The sequence below is a fragment of the Columba livia genome, chromosome 7 (assembly GCF_036013475.1).
Source record: "Columba livia isolate bColLiv1 breed racing homer chromosome 7, bColLiv1.pat.W.v2, whole genome shotgun sequence".
Taxonomy (NCBI): domain Eukaryota; kingdom Metazoa; phylum Chordata; class Aves; order Columbiformes; family Columbidae; genus Columba; species Columba livia.
Window position 1 is genome coordinate 15,914,170 of NC_088608.1, and position 26,018 is coordinate 15,940,187.

General features: G+C 44.2%; 1 long non-coding RNA gene across 3 annotated transcripts; it reads right to left on the reverse strand.

The window, feature by feature from the left end:
- Window positions 1-464: 464 nt before the first annotated feature.
- On the reverse strand, window positions 465-20,126 carry LOC110360169 (uncharacterized). 3 transcript variants are annotated; one of them, XR_002415900.2, is made up of 4 exons: window positions 11,969-18,563; window positions 11,020-11,116; window positions 8,380-8,503; window positions 465-645 (listed from the first exon to the last, which is right to left on the reverse strand). It is a non-coding gene; the product is annotated as an uncharacterized LOC110360169 (long non-coding RNA). The 3 variants fall into 3 exon arrangements; XR_002415879.2 differs by having other exon boundaries at window positions 11,046-11,116; window positions 11,969-18,555; XR_002415915.2 differs by lacking the exons at window positions 11,020-11,116; window positions 11,969-18,563 and adding an exon at window positions 19,799-20,126.
- Window positions 20,127-26,018: the final 5,892 nt, after the last annotated feature.

Genomic DNA, 26,018 nt, shown 5'->3' on the forward strand with positions numbered 1-26,018 from the left:
GAGGGATTTGACCTAGAGGGCTTGTATGGTCTAAGCTGATCTGGGAGCCAGCAGGGTTGTGGGTTTTCCAAACTCCTGACTCAGCTTTTGACCTTTGGCAAATCATTGACCTGAGTCAGAGCAGCTGGAAAGTTGAATAAAACTTAGTCTGGCAGGAAAAGTAAAGATGCTGCACTGAAGTCATCTGTCATTCTTCTGTATTTGGGCAAATTTTGGTTTAAAGATATACACACCCTGAACTGACGTGCCTTCCTCAGGGAATTGTGTGGCTTTGGATCAGCCCTTCTGTAGCTGCAATGGAGTAATGTAAGGAAAGAATGGGAGATGAAATGAACTGTGATTGGTTCTGTGATCAAAACATATGTAATTTAATAAAGCAGAAATAGTGACAGATTTTTTTTAACCATCCAGTTAGGATTTCTCGTGGGGACGTAGAAGAAATTCTAAAGAGAACTTGCAAAAAATAATGTAACCTTCTTTCTTTTTATTAGGTTTCAGAAAGCAGCGTTCTGTTAAGGAAGGATGGGGCTGGAGAAGCAGTAGTGGGAATAAAGCAAAGGCAGGGGTTCCATGTCTGGTATTATTGCCGATTTCTTACGTGGATTGGGGCAATATGCCCAGTCTCGTCCCGTTCCCATACTCCAGCTGTAAAATAAAGCAAACATATTTGCTTGGAAAAGTTTTGAGACTGTCCATTCACATATACATTTTAATATAACCCAAGTAATCCATGAAGTCAAATTATGTAGATGCTCTGAGGCCATTGAAAAGGGAATCAAAAGCTCTAGAGACCTCTGGATGGAAGATAAGAATTTCTTCTCTCCTAATTTTTCTTCTCTCAAGCACTGCACAAACAAGAATGAAAACCTGGCCTTCCTACAGCCATATTTCCCCCACTGTTTTCCAGTTTTAAGTGAAGGTTTGCATCAGCTGTTATTTGATCCACTCTCTTGCCTTGGATTACACTGGAATGTTAGGTACAGAAAGACATCTGTGTACCTCACTAAGTGATGTGGTCTTGAACACTGCTGAGTTCTCCTTTCTGCTGCTCCTTACATCAAGTCCAGTGGTGTTAAATGTGAGAAGTTACGTCTATCTGAAAACCAAAGTAACTTTCAATTTGTGTTGATCATCTGCAATGCTGTAGAGTGGGACTCACAGTTATTCAGTGGAACTGTGCCGAGCAGTAAAGGTATAGTGATTCCATTAAGAGGTCTGATAGTAAAAGAAGATTCATGGAAGAGATGGGCAATTAACAGAAAAATGCTAGTCCAAGAATTTTGAGGGCAGTGAATCAGAGAGACAGACATCTCCAGGCTCCCTCTGTTTCACCAGGTTCCCTAACCACATGCCATTCATTAGGAAGCCCTGAAAGCGTTTGGCCCATAAATGTGGGACTGCCTTCCCTTCTTCACTGACCCTTTAAACAGTTAATAGCTCTCTATATCTTCCCTGCAGCAGAAGCAATTCCCAGACATTGAAGCATTTCCATTGCAAAACACAGCTTGGGATTCTGGACTCGATTATTTGTTTGGAAGACGTAGACAAAATGAAAGTGTAGCAAACTCATACCAGATTGGATCCACTTCAGAAGCTGCCAAACAGCTGCCAGTGCTGTTGGGTCAGAAGAGCTTGCCAGGCTGTTCCCTGGGGCAGGGGGTAGGTTTTAATGGGGGAACCTGGGATCTGGAGATGAACTGTACAGCTATCCTGGAACGGAATATGCTGTCTACTGCATTTTCCCACCCACAAGTATATAAACATGCCCCCTACCCCCCTTTCCAGGCTGAAATACAGCTGATCTAGAGCACATCCACAGCAAAAATGCCACTGGGCAATTAGCAGTTGCTGCAGCACAGTTGCTGCAGCATCACTTCAGACAAAAGAATGTATGCAAGTTTGGGACTTAAGGAAGAAAAGAGAAAAAAGAACAGAAAGAAAGAAAAGTTTGTGAGATGTTTCATAGCTCAGTGCTCTGATAAAGGATCCCCATTTCTCTGGGTCACACCTTTTGGTCCCATCCTGCTCAGAAACGCTGGACAGTGAGTGGAAGCTACTGTTTGTAGTCTGGGAAGAAGGAAGCACTAACTTGCTTCGGTGGACAGGCTTACTGCCTTACTAAGGCAGTAAGGTAGATGTTGGCTGTAAAAGTAAACTCTTTGAGATGCCCAGTCAGTTGGAGATCTTCAGCTATAGAACAGGACTTTTCTCTTGCCTCTTTCTTAAAAAAAAAAAAAGGAAAAAAAGAGTGAGATATCTAGCTTGGGCAGTTTGGCAACTTTTAGTAGACTTAAATGAGTTAAAAAGAAAGAAAAAAACAAGCAAGTTGAGTGGGACACTGAGGTTCAAAATCCTTTGCAAAGAAACATTAAAAAACCCAACAACAAACAAACAAAACAAAGAAAGAGAGAATCTTTACTGGCTGGATTTAGATCTGAAAGGTTTTTTGTTTCATTGTCAATACATACAAGAGACACAGAAACATCTTTCTCTCTTCAGGGACTTATGAGAGCTCACCTTGTAAATGTGTCTATTCAGAAAGGTACAAATCCTTCCATATGTTGTTAGGAACATATGTCAGCTTCCCCTGATCTCACATTTGCAAAGGGACCTCTCCCTCTCTCCCTGTTATCAGAGATTAAGCAGAGACAGGAGAAAAGAAATCCAAGAAAAGTGAGATTAAGTTGGTAAACTGCAATGCAAAGGGCATTGGAAAAACTTCCTCCAGGGCTGCTTGAAATTTTCCATCAGAATATTTTTCAGTGGAAAATTTGCCTTTCAATAAAAGCAAAATTGCTTTGTGTTAAGACCAATCTCTCAACAAGGCCTCAGAGTGTGGCAGGAGGCCTGGAGATTCAGCTGGGAAATCTTCGGACAGTGTCTCCTGGAGGCTGTCGCTGCAGAGTTTGTGACCTCGTCACAAACCAGCCAGTGGCGGGGCTGGCCATGTGAACTGCTTTTCTCACAAAGAGCCATGGTGATGTGAGTTCCATGGTGCGTGGCATTGTCTCAGCAAGAGAAGGGGCCATTCTGCACCATGAAAGATGTGGGCAATCCAGGAATGTCAGCACACAGGGAAGGACAGGGACACAAAGCATACCAGCTCCAGCTCCCATGGGGAGCATTTCTGAACAGAAATGGAGGGCTCTTGGCCAACCATTTTCATTGTTTGGTGAAATCTCAACATTTTCCACGGGAAAAGAAAACAAAAAAAAAAGAATGATTTTCAGCCCAACTTTATCCAGACAGGGTATGAGAAACCCCAAGGACTGAATTTCTGTTAAGAGAATTCTTCCAGGGACCCACAGAAATTGAGAGTGGGAGCCACATACTGCTTGGGACTAATTGGACCATTAGACTAGGGCAACAGGAGGGGTCAGGGAAGCCCATCTATGTGTGGTTCAGGCTTGGATTATATTAGCAATTATCAGGCAATCTCAAGCCACATAAGATGGGGCAACTAAAAATTTACAATGGACAAGTCAATATATTTGTGTTTAAGGCAGAGATGTATGGTGGTTTTGGCAAAGCTCATCATGAAGAATGAGATAGTGAATGTCTTGATATTAGAATAACCCATAATGAGTTGGATCCTTTAGATCCTGCTGTCTCTGAGAGACTTTCTACTCTCTCTTGCTCCAGAAAGCCCTTGTTAAATTACCTATTTCAAGGGCTGAGCAGGTCTTGAGCCTGAACAGTTAATGCTACAAGTCTTCAGCAAAGCAAGAGTGACCAAGAGAGAAAGGAACGGACAGGGATTTGTGTCTGTAAATTGCGAAGAGATACAATACCCACCTTGCACTTAAACTCAGTTTCAAGTTTCGGTTGAACAGCATCTGATACCCCCCAGTTTCCACAGGTGATTTAGACAAACAATAGACAGACAATAGAGACAAGTTGGCTAAGCCAGTGAACATGTTCAACAGGAATGGGAAGGAGGGGAAACTCTGAGGAAGGCTTTACTAGTAAGCGATCCTTCCTTGGTTTACTTACCTGTGTCCCAGGTAAGCTTGGGAGTGGACAAATGAAGGCAGTGTCCTGGGAATTCTTTACAAGAGACAATATTTTTTGTGGCTGTTTACAATTACACCTGCACTGTGTCATTTCAATCTCCTTGGGCTGGGCCTGTATTGTGGTGTATTTTCCTTCAGCACCAGTCAGTAATGACCTTCCTTTAGGTTGTTAGTTATGGTGCTGAAGAAAAATACTTTCTCTCTCTTTCTGTTCTATGAAGGGAAATCAAAGGAAGAAGCAGACTGGTTTGTGATGAGTGTGTCAAGATGAAAAGGTCACAGAATCACAGAATGTTAGGGATCGGAAGGGACCTCGAAAGATCATCTAGTCCAATCCCCCTGCCTGAGCAGGAACACCCAGATGAGATTACACAGGAATGTGTCCAGGCGGGTTTTGAATGTCTCCAGAGAAGGAGACTCCACAACCTCCCTGGGCAGCCTGTTCCAGCGTTCTGTCACCCTCACTGTGAAGAAATTTCATCTCATATTTAAGTGGAACCTCCCGTGTTCCTGTTTGTACCCATTGCCTCTTGTCCTATCATTGGTTGCCACCAAGAAGAGCCTGGCTCCATCCTCGTGACACTCACCCTTTACACATTTATAAACATCACCTGAAACAAAGCTTTGCCAAAAGTTGTGTTATGCTCAGGCCTGATTCTAAGACTTAGGAATTATGCCAAGAGTGATATAAGTGATAAAGGTTCATTTAATTCTTACCCCCAAAACAAATGTGTTAAGTGTCTCCTGGACACATTCCATGTTCTCAAGGGACTTAGTACTGACAGCTATTTAAGCAGAAAGCCCTCATCGCTGTTTCTGGAATTCCTGAAGCTGCAGACTGGTGGGAGAATGAAACACTCCTTATTCACCTGTTCATCATCTTTCCCCTTGGCATCTGCTACTAGCCACTGTCAGCAGCGGTGTTATGGAACAGAAGGGCCCAGTCTGCACTGTGCTGTTTGGAACAAATGCCCATATATAACAACCACAGTTGCTTTAGAAACATGCTCACCAGCCATGAGTGTAGAAGAAATATGCAACAGTGAAGACCAGTTAGACCTCTCTCTCCAGTCTGTTCGTGGAGGAGAGCAGAAGGTAGTGCCACATGGACTCCACTCCATATTTCATCTCCATTGTGCTGTTAACACGCTAAAAACCACAATGCAGAGTTTTCCTGTGTCTCTGGGGACACTCCTCAGTGGAGCGGTTGTCACCATAAGGCACATTTTCTCGGTCACTGGCTTCCTTCCTCCATCTGCTAGCTCTGTGTTCTTAGAGTAGCTAAACACTTCTTTCTTCTTTGGTTCAACTGTTGAACTCAGAGGGACACCTTATCCAGCACAGTTGTCACCAAATGGCACCAGGGTCTTCCCTTGCTACTGCAGCTAAAGGCAGGACGGCAGCTCAAGTTGAACAGGCCTAAAACTGAATGTTGGGATTCTGCTTTACAGGACATCCATGGAACTCTCTGGTCTAACTTTACAGCCTGAGCTCCCAGCTGATATTCCTCTCAGGATTAATGCTAGTTGAGATGTGACTTCCAAAGCCACAGCCACCATCCAATTGCAGTAGGGATGTCCTTTCCAAAATACAACTCAGCACAAGGAAGCCGAACTGGGGCATCCATCCAATGGAGTGAAATGTCCCCCTCATTCCAGTTCATGCCTGAACAAGCTGACCTAAAACTTTCTGACCCCAGCAGAGATGTAGGGTAGATGCCTTCCAAGCCTCATTAGTTGGCAAGCAGTACAGCCACAGGAGAAAAGCAGTTCAAGTGCCTGTTGGCACTGCTTGAGCTGACTAAGCTCAACATTGTCTGATTGTTCAGCTGAACTCCCCTGCCTGTTCATCTGCATTGACTGGTTGTCTCTTAACTCAGACCACAAGATCCCCAAAATCTTGCAGCTTGTTTGGCTGCAAGGTAATAACATTTCTTCATGAGGACTCATCCTTCTTGGGAATTATTTTCTTCACCCCATTTCCTAAGGAAATTAGGCTTGAGCAATTGTATTGTCTGTATTTGTATGTGCCAATCTGTTACCCTCCAAACAACTGTCAAACCGGTTGGCCAAGTGATAGAGTTCTTAGAGATTTTCTGAGATACAAGCAAAAATAAGTACCCAGAGAGAGACACAGATACGTGGTAGCACAAGTTCGTATGTTTAAATTAGAGTCCTGAGAACAGGAAAAGTTTCAAGCAGAGGTCTTCATTAATCATGAGACACAAATCAGTGGGAAACTAGGCATCAGTAGTACTATGTGAACAAACAGTTTGTTTGTCCAGTGTCTCTTCCTTTCTTATTTTCGGTCTGAATCTGTCCAGCACCTGCCATGGTGGTGTACAGAAATACACTTGTAATAACACAGCGGGAGAGCTGGCATGCAGGAGGGATCATGAAGAGGGAAGAAATCATCCTAGCAGGCAGCTTCTTCACATCAGTGTCTAATGTCAGGCCAACTCGGGGCAGAGGGGTGAGGGAGCAGAAAGTAAAAAGAAAAAAAATAATAAAGAAAATCCCACAACCCAAAGAAAAAAGCCTCAGATAAACCAAGGAAACAGCAGTGTGTCCAGAGACTGCTTGTTCCTCAGCTGAAGGGTCTGTTTTCACAGCTAGCTCTGTCTTGTGTCCCAGTCTCACGTCGCCTCTGAGGCTGAAATACTGGTTCCTTATTCTGAAGATGGAGCCTCCTGGGCTTTCGTAATATTTTCCGGCCTTTCTAAGGTATCTGCTTTAATGAATAAAGAAATAAGAAGACAGACTGACTCCATGAGCTGGGAGATTGGTTACCACTTACTTCATACTGACTATCCAGACAGAATGAAAAGAAATGAAGCAGGGATTAATTGACCCAGATTGCCTTTGTAAACAAAGGTGGGAGGAATCAGGTAACAATTTCCCAAGCATTGTCCAAGGAGGAGGCACCAGAAGGCAGGCAGTGTGAACAGCCCGCACTAAGGCTGAAATCCTTCTTCAAAATGCTCTTGCCCATCTATTTTTTCTCTGTTTCAGCAGCTCCATCCTTCCCATTCCCATCTTCCCTGAGACCCCCTTGGTTTTAGTTTTGTGCACTGCTGAAGGATGTAATGCATACCAGGAGGCACAACAGTCCCCAAAGCACTTCCACAAATGCTGTACACAGATTCATTCAGCTCAGTTACTTCCTACTTCTTTTATTTTTTTTTTTTAAATCCTGTTTCTCCATTCTATCCCTTATCCCCCTCCCTCTCCCTCTTACATTTATCCCTTAATCAAATCGCTATATGCTCTTCTCAGCAATTCTTCTCTAAATCCCTCAGGCGGGTTAGAAGCCCCCTGAGGAAAGATCGTTTTTTGGCAACTGAGCTGAGATAGGAAAGAGGTCCTTGACAGAAGTATATTCTATCACAGAAAGTTTTTAATCCTTCCAGATGCTTTGTCACAAACTGTGCTTTTATGCCCATGCACTTTTAAAGACAGCCAGGATATGTGCAGAGGTCAGATCTCAGAGCCTGGCTGGAAAACTCTAAATTGCTCTCGCCTTTGATTCTCATGCTTTAAAACCACTCTGAAGTTTAAATAAATGGATTAGAAATGAGTTAAAGAGCAGGGTGCTTAATGCTTCTACTTAAATCTATAGCCTCAAGCCACAGCACTTTGGGCAGTGAGATCTTGTTAAATCTCACCAGCTCAGCAGGCTCCAAACAAGTCAAGGCTTGGATGCAGATGTCTGGGGAGAAGCAAGGTGAGAGAGACCAGAGAGGTGCCACTGGTCCTTCTACATCACCACAGAAGCAAGGTCCAATGTCATCAAATCTGCAGTGGAGTGTATACTGGACCAACTTTCAGGGAAGGCATCATCACGACAGCTATTTGCCATTAATACTAAAGCTACAACACCATATATTTATTTTATTTTAGTTTAGGACTCATGATTTCCAGACTTGTTTCCAGCTGGGGAAAAGGGGGAGCAATGATAATGTGGTGGGCTAGATCCTCTTGGGAGACTCAGCTGCCTTGAAAGCCCATTCTGCTTCCCGTTGTTTATTATTGTTGGATGGCGATAGCACAGCTGCTCTGTTACATCGTAGAGGTAGCTGCGCTTCCAGGGCTGGATGAAACAAATGCTGTCAATGCCAGCTTGGCAGCTATTCCAGTGCTCCTTGGGGCAGGCCCTTACCCCCTGCCTCTCATATGGCTTTGTTCTGCACAAGAAGAGCGAAGCATTTTGTAGCTGCTATTGAAAGAGGTTTCTCAACCTTTTAGGATAATCCCTTTTTTAAAGAGAAGAAGTTGAGTCAACAAGAGTGTAAATCACTTGTACAGAGTGCTGGGCGAGCCCACTTGTTTATTACTGAGTTTCTTGCTGTCTCTCAACACCGTCTTACCTGAGTGCAGCATCCCCACTCATGACTCCATTTTTTTGTAGTGCGAGGCCAATGATATTTATTTGCAATTCATATTTAGATGCCAGGAGGTGAAAGGAATGTAGCCACAGTGACCCAGGTAAACCTGCAGAAGAGGGCATTGGTGGTTAAAATTCTAAATTTTAGATTCCCAGCAGATACCTCACCACATGTATAAGAACAGCCCAACTATGGAGGGAGCAAAGAATGGGTTAGCTTGGCTTCCAGAGCTCACACACTCTTCTCTTTGCAACAGGCTATAAATTATGCAGCATTTAAAGATGACTTTCTAAAACCCTGGCTTTAAAGCTTTTATTTATAACTCCCACACTGATATTTTTCAGACTCGTGACAGCTCCCACCTTCACAAGCTGGGGACATGCCAAGCACCTGGCCTTTTCTATAATGGCCCATTCCCCCCCCAGCAAGCTCCCCCACCTCTTTTTTAAGCAATGCTTTGGATATCTCAGGGAGCTTTTTATTTATAGAAGAGACATAAAAAGCAAGTGGAAGAGAGTGAGGATGGTCAAAGTGAAAAGTAGCAAGTGTCCTAAATGGCTGGTAACCATTGTAGGACCTTTTCATGCTGGAAAAAATAAGGCCTTGGGAGCAGTCAAGATCTCTTTGTGATAATTAATATACAAGCAACATGAACCCATGTAAAGCAGGTTAGACTCAACCTAGCCAAGATGGAAACTGATGAATAAAGGGAAACACCTCAGGGAAATGATGAGGGATGCGGTACTCATCCTGCCCAGGAGGGGCTGAGCTCACCATTGGCAGAATGAGGCATGTGTGGGAGAAGATGGCAGCCTTGTGTTGGCAGACACCTTCCAATGGCAGGACTCTGGTGGGGTCTGTGCAAAATACAGCTGGTACCAGGACTCTTGCATCCTGTTTATTTATTTAGTTAACATCCCAGAGTTAGAGAGCTCAGCCATGTGGGAAGGGCCGTTTCTTGAGCCGTCTCTAGGAGCCCCACTGACGTCTCCTGAAGTGAAATCCCTGCAGCCACAGCTCAGTCCTTGCTTTGGGCTCTGGCTCATGTAATCACAGTCATGCCTGGCTCTGGGATTCCCTGTATGAAACAGAAGTCAGGGTACTGAATTGTAAGTAGGACAACCAAAGCCTAGCACACAGGAAAAGCCCTCATATCAGCCTCCTTTTTGGTAGGTGAGCTTGTTCTAGACTCCCACTGCTGCTTACAGCTTCAGTTGCATATCTAGGTGTCACACTGAAGAGAGATATCTGCCTAGGCCATCCTAGCAGCCTGCAGGAGGAAGATGATTCCTGGAAACTGAATATAGCAGGGAGGGAGTAGCATCTTACGGCAAATCCAATTTTTCAGGATTTCTTAATAGAAGAAATCCAGTTTTCTCCTACTGACTGCCATGGGTTCAAAGCCTCATAACATCTTTGATACTGGGCGCAGTAACATGAGGAGGAGCCCCACACTCTCAGTGGACCTTGGTCCTTCTTCCAGCCTGAGGAGCATTTCTGCATCCCATGGTGGGTGTGCTTGCATTGCCAGAGGAAGACAATTCAGCTTTGCAAATCTTGCAAGGTTTTGACATTTTTAAAATTTTTTTTGGTCCACCCTGGAGAAGGATCGGCTTTTTTTTTTTTTTTTTTTTTAAAAAAAAAGAACCCAACACCCATGTAAAGCATGATTGTGTCAGAACATATGTTTTTGGCTCTATGCTTTTCTTCAGATTTCTCCTCCTCTCTTGTCTGAAGTGACCAGCAGGTCTCAGAGTTCAGGAATCTGGCCAGAGATAAAACTTGCTTGGAATCATTTTGCCCTCCCCCCTCAAAATGCCCCAGGCTTTGAGGGAATGGTACTTTTCAGCAAAAGTAAATTTAGTAAAAATCCTCTGACCTTCTCCAGACTATTTTCAGTGGCACCAGGCACTGCAGGCAAAACAGCGACATCTTGGCAAAATTATACCATTGAAATTGCCGGCAGAAGAGCTCAATTTAACACCCACTAATTGTTGCACAATAGTTACAGGAATAAATGGAATTTGTTAATTAGATACATGCCAATGAGTAATTCAAGACTGGTTTAAGTAATTATTCCTATCTTCCCAATAGGCTGTGGTGGTGATTAGCTCACTGGCTGTTTCTCTTGACTGTTCTGCTTCAAATAGAAAGGAGGTGAGAGACAGCCATTCAGTGAGCCATGGCACTCCTTAATGAAATCCTGCTCCTGGGATGCTGAGACCCACTTGCCCATGACTGCTGTTGGTTGTTGCTTTTGACCACAGAAACATCAGAGACAGTGAGGTGGGCTACCAGCAAGGCCCTTGGATCAATGCTGTGCCAATGAAATTAAATTAATACTTTTCAGTCTGTTTAATTCCTGAAGGAAGATGTAAGGATGACAGGCACCACAGGTTCAAATCCTCCATTATAACCACAGGAGAAAAAACAAACAAACAAACAAACCAAACAAACAAACCAACCAAACAAACAAGCAAAAAGCCCCAGCAACAAAAAGCAAACAAACCAGGTCAGAGAACAAAATTGCTCCTTGTCCCCCAGCCTGCAGAAATGCCCTCTACTGGCTCAGGCTTTTTCGTTGTTGTTGGCAGTTTCACCATAAATTTACTTATTTCCCACCTTCAGAAATCCCAGTAATTTCTCACCCTCCTTCAGTCTATGCCCCTGCTGCTTGGTTCACGTCATGCCTTTTTGTTGAACCACGGGGAAAAGATACCTTAGGAAGACACACAAAATAGAGTAGGGAAAGATAATCAGTTTAACTGGTCTTCTGAATGCTAAACAGTAAAAATTGCAACCCAAACACAAAAATGGAAAAAAAACCTGAAAACAAACTAGGCCAAGTTGCATTCCTTTGCATGGTCTGCTCATTTAAAAGGGCTGGCCTTGTGAAGGAAGCAAGAGGCATCCTCAAATGTTAGAAATGGTTAAAGATGGTTTAAGCTGAGAATATCCATAATTTTCAAGCCATCAGAAGTCACAAATGCTTAATATTTCTGACAGTCAGTCTCTTAATGGACTGAAGGGGACTGTTGCTATTGAAACAGCCACCTGTTGGCTGTGTAATGGAAAACAGGAGTAGTACAAATTGTTTTGGGGTGGAAAATACTATAATCTAAATTTGCTGATGGAATAAGGAAGACAACACACAAGCAGGAGCCAGGAAACATGAGGACTAATTTTCTTGACAAAAGTGAAGGTGAATGGTTGCAAGTTCCAAGACCTTACTTTTGTATCTCCCCTCATAAAATAGCACCTCAAAGCACTCCAGAAGCCTCTTGTCTACCTTGCACTAAAGCACCTGTTTGCTTGGTGGGATGGGGGAGCCAGGGAAGTAAAGGACAGAGGTGCAAGAAGGCAACATTATGGGAGAGGCAGCCTGGTTGCTTGATATACAGCCCCTCTGTGGAGGGGACAATTCTGCTGCACCAGCAGAGATTTTAACAGTGTGAAAAACAGAAGAACATGAGTCATTGCTTGCCCTTAACGTTCTAATTGTTGGGATGAGTTGGAACCCCACAATTTACTTTGAGGCTGATTACCATACCCTACTATGTTTCCCCATTACCTATTTTGTCTCCTCATGTTCACAGGTGGCTCCACTTTCTGCCTCACATCTTGCAGCAACGGAACCAAGGCATCTGAAAATCTTCTCCTTCTTCTTGAGCTCTGAGCAACTGCACAAATCCTTTTGCAGTCTCTCCTCAGGGCATCTCATTGCTCTAAGAGAAGTACTCCTCTCTCAGCTATTCCCTGCTCATTTACACCCCTTACATACTGATTTCCCTAAATTAGAGCTGGTAACTGAGCTGCCTAGGTTAGCAGCACAGACAAAATGAGCTCCCCATTCAGTCCACAAAGACCAGGGCATTCTGGCTGTGCCCCAAGTGACCTGTGTAACCCTCAGGTGGTTTCTCTTTCTGTTAACTGTAGAGGGAGCTGAAAGCTAGCAGGATCCCAATTTATCTGCCTGAGGTGAGATAGAGCTGAACCCACAGGATCAAACACTTCAGGCCAAGCCATCTAACACAGCAACAACATTTGAATAGCTTGCAAGAAATCAACTGTTCCAAGCAACCAACAGATAAGAGCACATATAAAACAGACTCAAAGCGGGGTGGGGCAAGAAACAGGCAAACAACCACCCCTTGTTGAAATTTATGCTTCTCTTCTTACACTTACGTGAGGAATCTGAAGACAACCAAGAGCATGGAAGGTAGGGGTTCCTCAGAGAGAGGAACTGAGATGTTCTCAGTTCACATAGCTTCAGGGGATTTTTCTAACTGAACTTACCACTGTGGGACTCAAATATCTCCTTTTCTGATTATCCATACTACAAGAAAATAAATACAACTTTCTACTTGTCTTATGACTCCTTGTATTGCCGTGTATTGCTGCTTCATTATCTCTACAGAAATGCACTTGGTCAGAACTGCTGAACAGAGGAGACACTTAAGGGTTCCCACACAACAATAAAGGTTCAAAGTTTTTCTCCAGCTTGGTCTTCATTCTAAGTCCAAATTTTTTTTTTTTTTTTTTTTTTTCAGAACACAAAGAGCAATACCTCTTTCCCACCCCCAATCAAATAAGAAAACAGGTCAACAGCCTGGCCCACTTCTTCTATAGGATACTGGGGAAACTACCTACTTGCTCCAGCCCTGCCCTGAAGCACCTAACCATTCCTGGATACAGCTGTGGCCTCGCTGCTGCTCAGCATTAAATCCTTGTCTCCCACTTTCAAGCAGAGATCTTCTTGCCCCATAAGCATAGGGTTCTTCTCAATTTCTGCCTGCCATAATGCAGAAAGCTTAGAAAACGTGAGGAGCGTCATCAAGGTCTGCCCTTCTCTGCCAGCTGAGAAGACAGGTGCATTAATCCTATGAGGAGGAACTCAAGAAGTTTCTAGTCCTACTCTAATTTTTTCCTGGCCTTAGAAACCTGAATGCATGGATTGTCCTGTAGTATGTAAATAAACTCTCCCCTGAGCATCCTGCTTCACTCAAATTTGGAACTAGATGGATCAAAAATTAAAATAAATGAGACATTAACTCTTCACTGGCCAGATAATGGAGCAATGTCACAGGCATCCTGAGAGAAACAAACAGTTCAGGTGGAAAAGAAGATGAATTGACAGAAATTGGCTAACAGTGGTCTGAGGATACTTTGTAGACCAACAGGGAACAGGACATTTTTCTTCTATGAATCAGCATGGGAACTTTTCCACAGACATCAACATGACATGTGCTTGGTCTAAATACCCCACAGGGTTCTTTAGTGTCTGATTTCTATGATCTAGATGCATAAACTAGCTTGTTCTTCTCCTCTATTTGATCTGAAATAGCCAGCTCTTTCCTGCAATGTGTGATTGTCCTGACTTTCTGCCTCTAGTTTAAGGGCTACAATAATCCTAAATACAGATCACTTCATTTTAGCAGACACAGGTTATGCAATACCGGCATTTTTAATAATTGTTTTTAAGTTTGGGAATCAAGGGATATCAAGGGATTTTCCACCTGAGATTTCCCCATGTTCCCCAAAATTATTTTGGATGGAAAGGAGAAAAAAAATTCAGCATAAATATAAAGCACATTTTTGGCTAACATCTGAAATGCCTTCAGATATCATCTAAAGTTACACACACGTGTCCCCAGTGAAGCCTGAAACAAAGCTCTCGGAGAAGACAGGATTAATTCGAGGTCAGAAGGGCTTTACTTTCTGTCATAACATTGCCATGATGTAGTACCAAACTCATTACTTACTGTGACATGAAGCTAAGAGACTAAGGAATGGTTTAGAGTATGTTAGTTCATTCTGCCCTTCCACCACAATATCTTCTCTTGAGTATGGCAGCAAACAATCTAAACAAGGACTCATCTGTATGGAACAGCTTAGTCCCCATGCAAACAATATAAGGACATCAGGGATTTCTGTGAGATGTTATTTTACAGTTGTATCCAAATTACCCACAGATTTTTCTGTATTGCACTCTTGGCTCAGAGGGGGCTGTGTTCTGTAATTAAGCCAAGCTGATTAGACAGTTTCAGAGAAGGGAAACTAGTCCGCAATATGTCATCTGACCTCTTCAGTCTTTTTCCTCAGCTCTGATCAGTTGTGAGGTATTTCTGCATTTTTCAAAACAATTTGTTCTTCACTTTGGAATAATGACAGCAAATAGTTATTTAAACAGCCTCATTTGTCAGCTGTCCACTGGCATTAGTTAACATTAAAGAGCTGATTTCCTTTAACTGGATACTTAAGCTTTCTACTGCTGACCTTCCTTATGATCCCAGGTAGATGTTCTTGGAGGGTCTTGAATTCACCAATTATAAAGTTGGAAGGAACATTTCTAATTGTTTAGTTCTGCAACACTGAAACTTGAGGATTTCCATGAATTCAGCTCTGTTTCAGTGTACCAGCCAGAAAAAAAAATACCTGATCCTCAGCAAAATATTTCCCATGCTGGAGGTTTTACCATCAACTAAAATTTGATTGCTTCAGGGTTAAGTCATACTTTTGCCTGAAAAATTTGCACCTTCTTTTTGGCCTGGTGTTACTTCACCTTCTACATATGAGCTGCTGTTAGCTATGAATTCTCTGCTTAGTTTTTCCTTTCTATCTCAATAAGCTTTAGAATCGAAGTTATGTTTGTGAGCCATATATGAGTGAGCACACCTTGCTGACAATGGCAGATTAAAAAAAAAAGCTGCCCAGTTCAAGTTGCTTTCAGTATAATGCTCATGTGTACTAGCTCCCCAGAAACTTCAGGCCTTCTGTAGACACCCCTGTGACTGTGTCATACTCATGAAGTTCATGCAGAGCTCCTCATACTCTGTCAATTAATTTAAGCATATACTGCAGATGCTTCTGACATTTCTGGAGATACACAAGCCTCTGCAGAGCAACAAAGGCCCAACAAAATACCTCAAAATACACCTATAGTGGAAGTCCAGATGAAAAAAGGGACCATAGCCAGGAAAAAAACCTGTTATTTACACATCTCTCTGTAGGCCAACTATCTTCTACCGATGTCACTGGCCCTCAGCAAAGCTAGATGTCTTGAACAATGCCTCACTATATTGGATACAAGCTCTGCTCTCTCCCACTTCAGCTATCCTCCATCGCACACTTCCAGGTGCTGATTTCCAGATTAAGGGAGTCTTTATTTTAGGCTTTTCACATGCTGTCACCGTGGTGTTTGATTACATCAATAGAGGCAAAATATCAGTGCTTAGTGCAAATAAAGAGATTTTTTTTAAGCAGGGAGATCTATTTTTGTCACTTCCTCCTGTGGGGCAGGTTATCAAGATGACCTGCAAACAGCATTGCAGTAAAGAACAGCTCACTGTTTTGGGAGGCGAGAGGAGACAGATGGTATTTATGGTGTGTCATAAACAGTGAAGGACTCTTTGGACAATATCCTAATAAATACTCTAAAAAGCAACTGCCAGACTCTCATAACTCAACATACAGATTGTCATCCTTTCCCTCCTGCTTTGTGATTAGCTAAGCTTTGCCTTTTAGTATTGCCACATTAAACTCAGCTCCTAAGGACAAAATTTGGAGACACGGATGAAAGATGCTGCAGGGCTCTTTATGGGCAGAACCCATGCAGAAATCCAGGCAAGGGGTATGCTTGTCTTCTTAAGGCTGAGATGCCTTACCAGGTCTGCACCTGCCTCTCAGGGACATCTTTCCAATTTTGGTGTCAGTCATGGACCCAGCAGGTCCAATGGACCCTGTCTTAGCATGGTGTAGTCTCCAAAAGCACAATTTGGCTGTAACTCTGGACTTGATGAACTTTCACAAATAGACATGGCCTCTACTGGTGCAATGTTTGGCTCCAGGTTCAGACTTTTCTCAGACTGGAATGAACTCTTCATTGAGCTCTGCGCAATGTATGCAGGAATAGTGCTTGGAGGACAGTCCCCATGAGGAAGCCTCCAGTAACCAGAGGGCCTGTGTCCCCAGGGGTCAGTGCCTCTCAGCAGATCTGTAATGGAAGGAGGGAGAAGATGCTGGCGAGCTCACCAGATGAAGTCAGCTAGTGACAACATCTGGAAGACAACTTACACTTTGTCCTGAAAAAATGGTTTCTTTCCCCCAGCACCAGGGGCTGCCATCACTCCCCTCCTCATTTTTGAGTTGGCTGGTGCCAATCCAGCCTCCAGGCTGCCAAAACCCACTCTGTGTTGTCCTCTAAGTCCTTCAGAGGGAAAGAGCATCATCGTCTTCTTGAAACAGTGGTCGCCTTCCTCCCAGACTCCATCAGCTCCAGGAGTGGAGGCTTGAGACTGCTTTCCCACTTGGACCTTCTCCAGGGAGACCACTAGGCCAGACAGCAACTGTTGCCACAAGCAGGGTGTTTCTACTGGGAGTGCTGACAGCCTGTTTTCATCAGCTCCGAATGGAAAAATTGTTTGGAAAAAGGCCTGAAATGTTTATCAAAGAACCATGGCATTTAGTGTAAATGATGAAATGACAGCAAATTAATCTAAAACCCACCATCATGGCTATCGGGAACCATGAGCTGTAATAGCTATGCTACGGTCAGTGGGAGTTTCAACCCCAGGGTTGTGCGTAGTGGTTTCATAGGCAGCTTCTGTCTTTCAGCTGAAATGCAGCTGGTTCTGGGGTGGATCACAGGCTGTACAGTGCACCAGCTCCACTGTGGAGGAGAGTGTTCAAAGGTGAACATTGCATTGCATTGGTCATGGCTACTTCATGCTGCTGCATCTGCCTGTGGCAGCCTTTTGCCTTACACTGTTACGCTGCTCATGACAGGGACCAGCCTATTGTTTTGTACTATGATGAAGAATAATAATTCTCATCATTGTCGATAATGTAACCCTGAGACCATCTGGGATGTAAGGATTAAAGACCACAAGGAGAACGGCTGTTTGAATGTCTTGTGGTAACCACAGGAAAATCTTTCCTTCAGCAGTCAGGAGTTCAGCCTATTCAGGCTGTTCCTCTAACAAATAATACCCCCTAGGCTCTTCTGACTCATTTGCAGAGCAATAATTAGGATAGAACATCTTCCTCCACTCCATCAGCACCACCACCACTTGCAATGCCCTTCTGGTAATGTGTGTAACTTCTAAGCCTAGAAAAAAGGTTTAAATAACACATGGGCTGCAACAATCATATGTAAATCATGTAAAAAATGCTTGCATTTTTTGAAGTTATGCTTCTAGCTCTCACGCTCCAAGGCCTAACTTCTAAACTTGGAACTGAGTGTAATGTTGTAGTGGGATATTTTACTTCAGTTTGCAGACAAACTGCAGCTATCAGTCACAGGACGACACTTTCCACTCAACATTGGATGTCAGTGTGGTGGCAGGTCTACACTCCCCAGAAACATCACTGACCATTTTCAAGGGCAGAGCAAGTGGAGGTGAAAAATCATGCAGTGAAGAAAGGAAGAAGAAATGAAGATTCACCAAGCCTTTCTTGTACCTGTGATCAGTGGACCTCTACAGATGCCTATGGGCCTTGCGACATCCAAATTCATGAGCTGCAGCTGAGTAGATAATCTAGTCTGTCTTTTTTTTTTTTTAATTTTGTTTTTAATGAGAAGGAGACTCATGGTTGAGGTAGACAGAGGGAGCTCAGCATTTTGCCTGGAGGTTTCCCCAATGCCTAGAGCTGTCTCACCATGCCTAGAGAGAAGCCACATGCAAGCAGAGCACTGGTGGTACGGAGGCATTTCTCACTTCTTCTGCTCAGCCTGTGGCCCTCCACCTGTCCCTCTGGACACATCCACTCCAGAGTTCATTATGCTTCACTTTGGCTTTGCTCTTAGTGCAAAGCACTTGCCCAGAGAGGAAGATCCTGTGAGGTGCCGGGTCTGAGGTTGGAGGAAAGGCCAGAGGGAAAGCTATTGTTGCTGTTATCGCACTGCGAGATTTGTTGCATTCCAAGGAAATCATCTGGTACTTGGCTTTCCCCACTGCCCTTGCCATCGTGAGGCTTTAGGACAATCCCTAATGTGTTCCCTTGTGAACACTGAGAGCCTTTCTTGTGGGAAACAAGTTCGCAAATTCAGTTGTTTCTATCAAAGATGAGAGAATATCCAAGCAGTGCCAGACAGTACAAGCTTCCCCCACAGGCACTCTGGCGCTGGCATCCCACACTAATCTATCACCACCAAGACCCACAGCACAAGCCAGCATCCCTTTCCCGAGCAGCCACCTCCTCCACCTCCCCCTCTGCTCATAGCCTGCGTTCCTGGCTGCCTACCTCTCCTCCTCCCCGGCAGAGCTGGCAGCGAGGACAGGCACAGTGCGAAGCCTGGGAAAAGCTGGTGCTGACTTTCCTCTTCCCTTGCTGCTGCCTGTGCACAAAAGGGCATGTGTGGGCACACAAACCCATGGGATTGAACCTGGTACTGGGACCCGTGTCCCACCCAGCATTGTGGCAGCAAGCCCCGAGCTCTGTTGGGCTCTCGGCAGCAATGGGAGAGGAGCAGGGAGGTGTCTGGGTGGGGAGAGGAAGGAAGCTGGCACTTGGGGAGCAGCACAATGCTGAGGTGGCAGTGGGGATTGGAGTCCCGATTTCTTCTCCCCACTCCCTCTTGCCCTCTCCTCCTGCTCCCCACCTAACCCTGCCCTTCCCCTCCTTATCACACAGTGCTTCGCACCCCCTCTCTGCCCTGGGGAAGCGGCCACCCAAGAAGTGAGGTAGTGGGGAAGCAGGAGGAGCATCTTGCTCTCTGTGCTGCCAAAATTGTTACCCACGTTGCTTCTGAAGCCTTGGCTTTGAGTGTCAGAGAGTGCCATTCCCCAGCCCTGCCTCCCCAGAGACCACTTCTGCCACTGACTGGGCCCTCATCTACTCTTGCAAGGGTTGCTGATGATGAAATCCAGATCCAAAGACTTGGGGCACTTCTTGCTCCCTCCCTATCTTTCACCTCACACCTTGGTCATGGCTTTGCATCTCAGCTCCCTGCCAGAGGGCAAGGGGGGGATTTGCTCCCACCAGCCTTCAGGATAAGTCTTGCCCTTTCCTCCTCCCACCTCCCACTCACTGAGCAAACCTGGCCCCTTGCTCCACCTGCCTCAGAGATGAGGATCAAAGCATCCCCCTTAATTCTCTCCTCAAGGTCCCACTGCAACACCACAAGCACATCTGGTTGTGGTTTCCCTGGGGGAGGCTCCAGATAGTTGCTGCGTTATCATCTCACCTTCCTGAGGCAGCTCCCCTTCTGCCTTTGCTTGCTCCCCTCCTCCTTGCCCGCCCCTGGTCACAGTGTTACTGATGCTCCTGTCCTCTGCCACATGCCGTGGTGGTGGCTTGTGGCCAGGGAGAGCGCAGAGGAGGTGCTGTGATTGCATACAGAAGAAGGCTGAAATATCATGGAGTCAGGAAGTAAGTAGAAGAGCTTGGGATTCCCTCTTACCTCCCACCTGAGGCTTTCGTTGGAGGGTCTGAGCACATAAAGGCACAGCTCCAAAATTAATCAGTTCTTGAAGATCCCCATCATACCAAAGGATGGAGGGGTCTGGCTGAAGGATGTTGCTCCTTTTTGCATCTCCTGCTTCTCTTCAGTCTGGATCTGAGAAGGCTTCGCCACATAGACATCAATAAGCCTTCATGAAGTTGCACAGGAGGGAGAAAATGCACACAGAGTCTCTAATGCTGTGGCAGTTAGCAGAGCTGGAAATGGGAAGGAAAGAAAACCATTGGGAGTGTTTGTGAGACGTACAAGGTGCAGAAGAGTAGGTAGGAGTTGATTGTTTGCTGATAAATCACACCGGGTTTCATGGTGAAGCACCTAGGGCAGCCTTAAAACCCACCCATTAGTTCAGCGGGATTTAATGTCTTCCAGTGAGTAAATAACACCTCATTTCATTAGCACAAAGTGGTCTTCATCAAAGTATTGGCAAGAATACAATATTTTTTCATAAATTCAGCAAATTGCAGTCTGCCTACAGCCATTCACCAGAGTCTTCCTTGTCTCACTTTAATTGAACTTTGTTGTGGGGGAGGGAAATGGGATTACATTTTTTTATTGCTGGGTGTGTTTTATGAGAGATCTGTCAGCTGGAATTGACAGTGCCAATTAAGGTTACGTGTTTCCATGCAAGTTGCAGAGTCTTAGAAAGCACAAGAAAGAAGGGAGGGAAAGCAAGCCAAGCTATTTACAGTGACAGATCTGGGGAAAAGCAAGATGGGAAATATCTTGGTTGCTACCTGCAGCTGCAAGGCTTGCCCTTCATCCTCCTTCCCCTCTGCCAAAACACACACATACGTATTCCCTGACATATGCTTGGAGAAGATCAGAGGTTTGTTTCCCGTTGCCCTACTCACACCTTACCCCAGCCACCCATGCATGGCCCATGACTTCACACAAGCTATTGTGTGGTCTTCTCCTACGTGTTTCCACGGGTGTGAAGCAAACACCTCCTGAAGGGAGCTCCTTAGGGCTGGTGTTGCTCAGGTCACCCTCTGTTGAAGGTAATTTGAAAAGACAGTGTTTTGGGAGGGAAAGGCACAAAAGTCTGAAGCAGTCCAGGCTTCCTGGTATTGTCTCATAATAGAGTGAAACTAATTCACCCAACAAAGGACAAGGAGCATGATGGGAACTTGCTTTGTGGGCATCTTAACTTTATTAGTGAAGGGACAAGGGAAAGAGGAGCAGGGGAATATACTGTATTCCCAGGCAATCTTACTCCCTGGGATTTACTCTCCTGAGCCAGATGTCTGATGGCAAAAGCAGCAGCAGCCTCTCACAGTTCAGAGGCAAAGCTTTACTTTCTGATCTGTGAGAATCCGGGTGCTCACTGAGACTGTTGGCAGACTCTACCTCCTTCCCTGCTGTGTCTCCACAGCCAGCACCTTTGCCTCTCTCCACAAATACCCTCCAGACCCTTTGCATGAGGGCTATCAGCCAGCTTAGTGGGGTAGATGGCAAACCCAGCTGTCTCAGCACAAGGGCAGGTGGTAGGGAGGGTGGCAGCATGTGTTGAGAGCCAGGCTGCACCCCATTGGGGGAGGGATGGATGCTCGGGATTTATGCTGCTGTATGCAAAAAATAAACACTCGGTCTCCACGTGCTTTGTTAGTCGGTATGTGCTGCCCGGCTAATTCAAACATCCATCCATCAATCCTTCTTTGACTCATCACCACAACATCGAAGTGCATGAGGGAGTAAGCACTCCCACACGGGGATGAGAGAAGGTTCTGTTTGCCATGAGATGTCAAAATATCCCCCTAAGCCAGCTCCTAGTGCAGGCAGTCGGGTACAGCATTGCCTTGTTGCTGTGTACCATCACATCCATCTCTGAGCTAAATGCCCGTTTTTTATATCTTTCCCTGTGACACAGCCTACCTCCTTTGGCAGGCTTAGCTTGCTATTGGCCAGCACAGGGGTTTGCCTTTACCAGGCAGATGGGACATTCTCCTTGGCAGGTCTTCAGAGCTGCTGGCCATCATGAGTGGTGGAGGGGGAGTCCCTGTTGGCAAAATGGGGGTGACGCCAGCTCACCCATCACCCCTTGGTTGGCTGCTTTTCTGTGTTTCCATTGGAGAACTCTATTAATATCTGTGCTTCCAAACAATGCTGGCACTAATAGTGATTTATTGGGACTTAAATGACACATCTGACAATGACACTGACTGCTGGTGTTTGAGCACCAGGCAGGAATTTTAATGAGGAACGGAGTAGAATGAATAACATGTTAAAAGGGAGATGGACTTTATCAAGCTTGTGTTTAAACAAGATGATGAGAAGTCTGATGAAAGCTTATCTACATGGTAAGACAGATTAATTAGATGATTCCCTTGAAGGCCAGGTGGCCCAAAGTATTCACTCTTGTTTCCTGGGACTGCACAGCTCTGAACTGTGCCTTTGGGAAAGTAGTGAAATATGAAATGGGAAGGCAGTCTCCACCAAACTGCCCCTATCTTTGGTTGGGTGTTTTTTTGTCCGACATAGTGGCTACTAATGTACATGGATGCCCATAAGCACAGCCCTGCCTTGATCCTGTCTTCTCAAGGCTGCTGTATGAAGAGTTTTGTGGAGACCCAGCTTGACAAGGGACATGGGATGCAGCAGATTTGAAGTTGTCCTGGTCTAGAGAATGGTGCTGGGGCCACAGAGAACACACACAAACACACATCTCCAGTGGCACTTCCTGAAGCTGGAGAGGAGTAGGTGCTCCCCGTATCTTCTAGATGCAGGTGATGAATCAGCAAATGGCATAACACCAGAAAGGCCAGGGAATGACTGAGACATTGGGCTGGGAGCATCCTTGTGTTCCGTGAAGCTGTTTCTCTGGTAATGACAACACAACACCCACAACATATGTAGGACTAGGTTGCCTACACAAAAGAAGCAGTGTCATTTTAGGACTGGTGCAGTGCCCTGTGTGGCCTCTGTTGGATATGAGAATGATGGGAGTGGGGCATAGGTCCTGTCCCATATCTGGTGGGCCCATGAGGATGCTGAGGATACCCTAGAGGGTCTAAAATGTCTTAGGCATTTAGGTTCTGACAGTGTTCCAAGTTGTTGTCTCCTTGCTATCTCGTTTCAGGTCCTGCTGGATAACAGGAAGAAGGCAAAAGCTAGAGAAGATATCTTTGGCCAGAAACTTAAAATAGTCTTGTGACAGGAGTATTAAAAGAAGTCAGACAAGAACATGCCAAGGTTCAGCTCAATCAGTATCTTGTCTCTGATGATAACAGATGATTAGGAAAGTGTGACCCTTCCCTTGGCCCTAGTCTTCTGTTGGGACTATTTCCAAACCTTTTTTCATCCCACAAAGACTGTTCTGTGTAAATACATTGAAGCAGATTCCCCAGAAATAGGGCTTACTATTTCCTAATCCTCTATATCTATTCCCATCCAAATAAACACACTCTTAAAAATATATATTGTTACCCAGATTTAGCAAATAAATCAGACCAAGCACACAATTCCAGAACTTACAGCAACTTCTTCGTATTTTGTGGTGCAGCTTCACAAAGGCATTTCTTCTCCCTCAGAATAACGGCATGTGCACACAGATCCCCAGACAAGCATGGAGCATCTCTTTGAAATCTGCCTCTGGTAAAATTTTGCTGGAAACATTCCAGGGGCAAAGTGCTTGCCGTGTGTTTCATGTCCCATGCAGCATGTGAGATGGAGTTATTTGTTTGTTGCTGCTTTGCCTTTGTTTGTGCAAACTGACGCCGCAGGGACTTCTTTTGAGGGCATTTTTCAGCCAAGAAGATTATCCCATATAAATACAGTGAAATAAGTAGATTTATCACCAGAATGTCTTCAGGCTGTTCTATCTATTTATCTATCTATCTAATATCTGCTTGCCTTTGTAGATAACAGAATAACAGAATTAAGTTCCTATCACTGACTAAAACAGACGCGTCGGGCTTATCTTATTTTGGGTCTACACTGAAACTGTGAGCAAGAGCTGAGCTAATTAAATCGGGCAGATTTACCTGCCTCATGCACACCTTGGAGTTACTGCCCACAACTGATCATTCTGTGCCTTTGCCAAAGGGCATTGCTGCTCTAGCCAAGGGACAGAGAGGCAGCTGGGACCCATAAGCCCTTCAATAACTGACCTCGATCTGAAGGGAAACACGATTCAGAGCTGTGAGCTGTTAGCCCAAAGGGGAAACTCCGGTCTGCTCTGTGGCACTCTAGGCTTTTGTCGCCATTCCTGAGGTATATGCAACATTGAAATGGATTCCTTTTATTTGTATGTTTTTACTTCTTGTCACAAATTATTTCTGAACTGCACCATGGCGTTTGAGCTGTTGGGAATAGCCAGCATGAAGGTCACCAGAGTCATGATAGGATTTTTCAGTCCTGAAGCTGTTAGTATAGACGCAGGTGTAGGTCCTGCTGGTATGTGACCCTGGATAAGTCACTTAGAAGAATGTTTGAAAACTGATTCATCAGCAGGTGGCCCCCAAATGACCATGAATTACAACCAAAATGAATACCCTGCTCCCAAGTTCATATGTGCAGTCCCATACGTGCAAGCAAATAAGCAAAATGGGAGAAAATAAAGGTAGTAGCTGAACACGAAGTCCTACCTCATCTCTAATGGGCTATGATGAAAACCAAACCAGTAAAACTATACAAGCAGGCCTATAGATTAGTTTGTTGTTTTTTTTTTTTTTTGTTTTGTTTTTTTTTTTTTTTTCCTGGAATGATAATATGCCCTTTCCATTAAAAAGGTTCTTAAACTTTGATATGGGAGTACAGCCACATGTACTAAGGGCATGGAGTCATTGCCCATCAGTTGATGCACCCAGAAGTCTTTGACGTGGTCTTAACCGAGGGGTGAAAAAGGTGACCTTACACCTCAAAGGAAGAGGTGATAACTTGCTAAGCTGCCATTAACTGTGTGCCCGTAACTAGGGCCCCCAGTGTATTTAACAGCTTTGCTTTCACGGAAATCAGTCAGATTTTTCTATTTGAATAAATGTCAGTTACCTAAGAAAGATCTGGGCTTGGGGAAAGCCTTAATCTGTCTGATTCCTAGCTAACAAGAATTTTCCCAGAGATACCCGGAAAATAGCGGGAGGACTGTGAGACACTCAGACAATTTGGCAATAAGTCTATATGAATATCTCAAATGAAAGACAGTCCTTAGTTCTGTCTGGAAACAGGGACTATAGGAAGTTTAATGAGCATTTGGGGACGAATCAAGGTTGAGGCTCAAGTCTCCTAGTTTGAGAGAGCTAGGAAATAAAGGACAACCCAGGTCTCTGGCTCCAAAACAATAAAATCATTTTCATGCTTATTTCTTTGCTACAGCAACTGCAAGTGTAGAAAGAAGCTAATCAGGGACTTACATTAGAATCAGTAGCTGAGTTCCAACTCCGAAGAGGTGAAAGGTGCAAGGGAAAGAAAGGATGATGGCTCGTACAGTTCTCCTGGCTTTCCCCACTACACCACACATGCACATGGACCTCTATTTTAAGTCAGCTGAATCACTGAAGTTTGGAAAGTCTCAATTTTTGTTTGGACAAGTGCATGAATAAAATTAAAGATTAGGTTATCACAGACATCACTCATGCTTTAAAAAATTCAACCGAGTGAAAATGAGACAGAAACAAGATGAATAGCATAGAAGATACAGTGTTGCTACAGTCTATTTTTCCATCACTGTAGTTGCACTTATCAGATGGAGTCAAAACTGCTCATTTGCCTTTGTTACACAAATACATCTGTATGAAAGAAACTCTTTTCTTAAGGACTGTTTTTTTTAGATTTTTGAACTTTTTTTCCATTTTTCTTCTCTTGAATTGGCAAAAATGTTGTGAAATCAAAAATCTCTTTAGATTGACAAACTAAAAAATGACATACATAAATCAGGTTTTTAAATGCTTTGTTTAGATTTTAACCTTTAAATATAATTGTTCTACAGTTTATAGTGTAAAATGCAAATGAATTTTGAATGAAAAGAAAATACTCAGAACATACACTTCTGGCCATTATGACTTTCAAATCTGAATTTGGTAGTATCAACTCTTTCTTTTGAACAGTCTAAGTTGAGATGAATTTACATTTTTCTATTAAAAAAAAAAAAATCCAGCATGCTTTGATATATTCTTCTTGTACCAAAATCTCCAGTGATCTGTACCCCAAACCTAAAGAAAAAGAT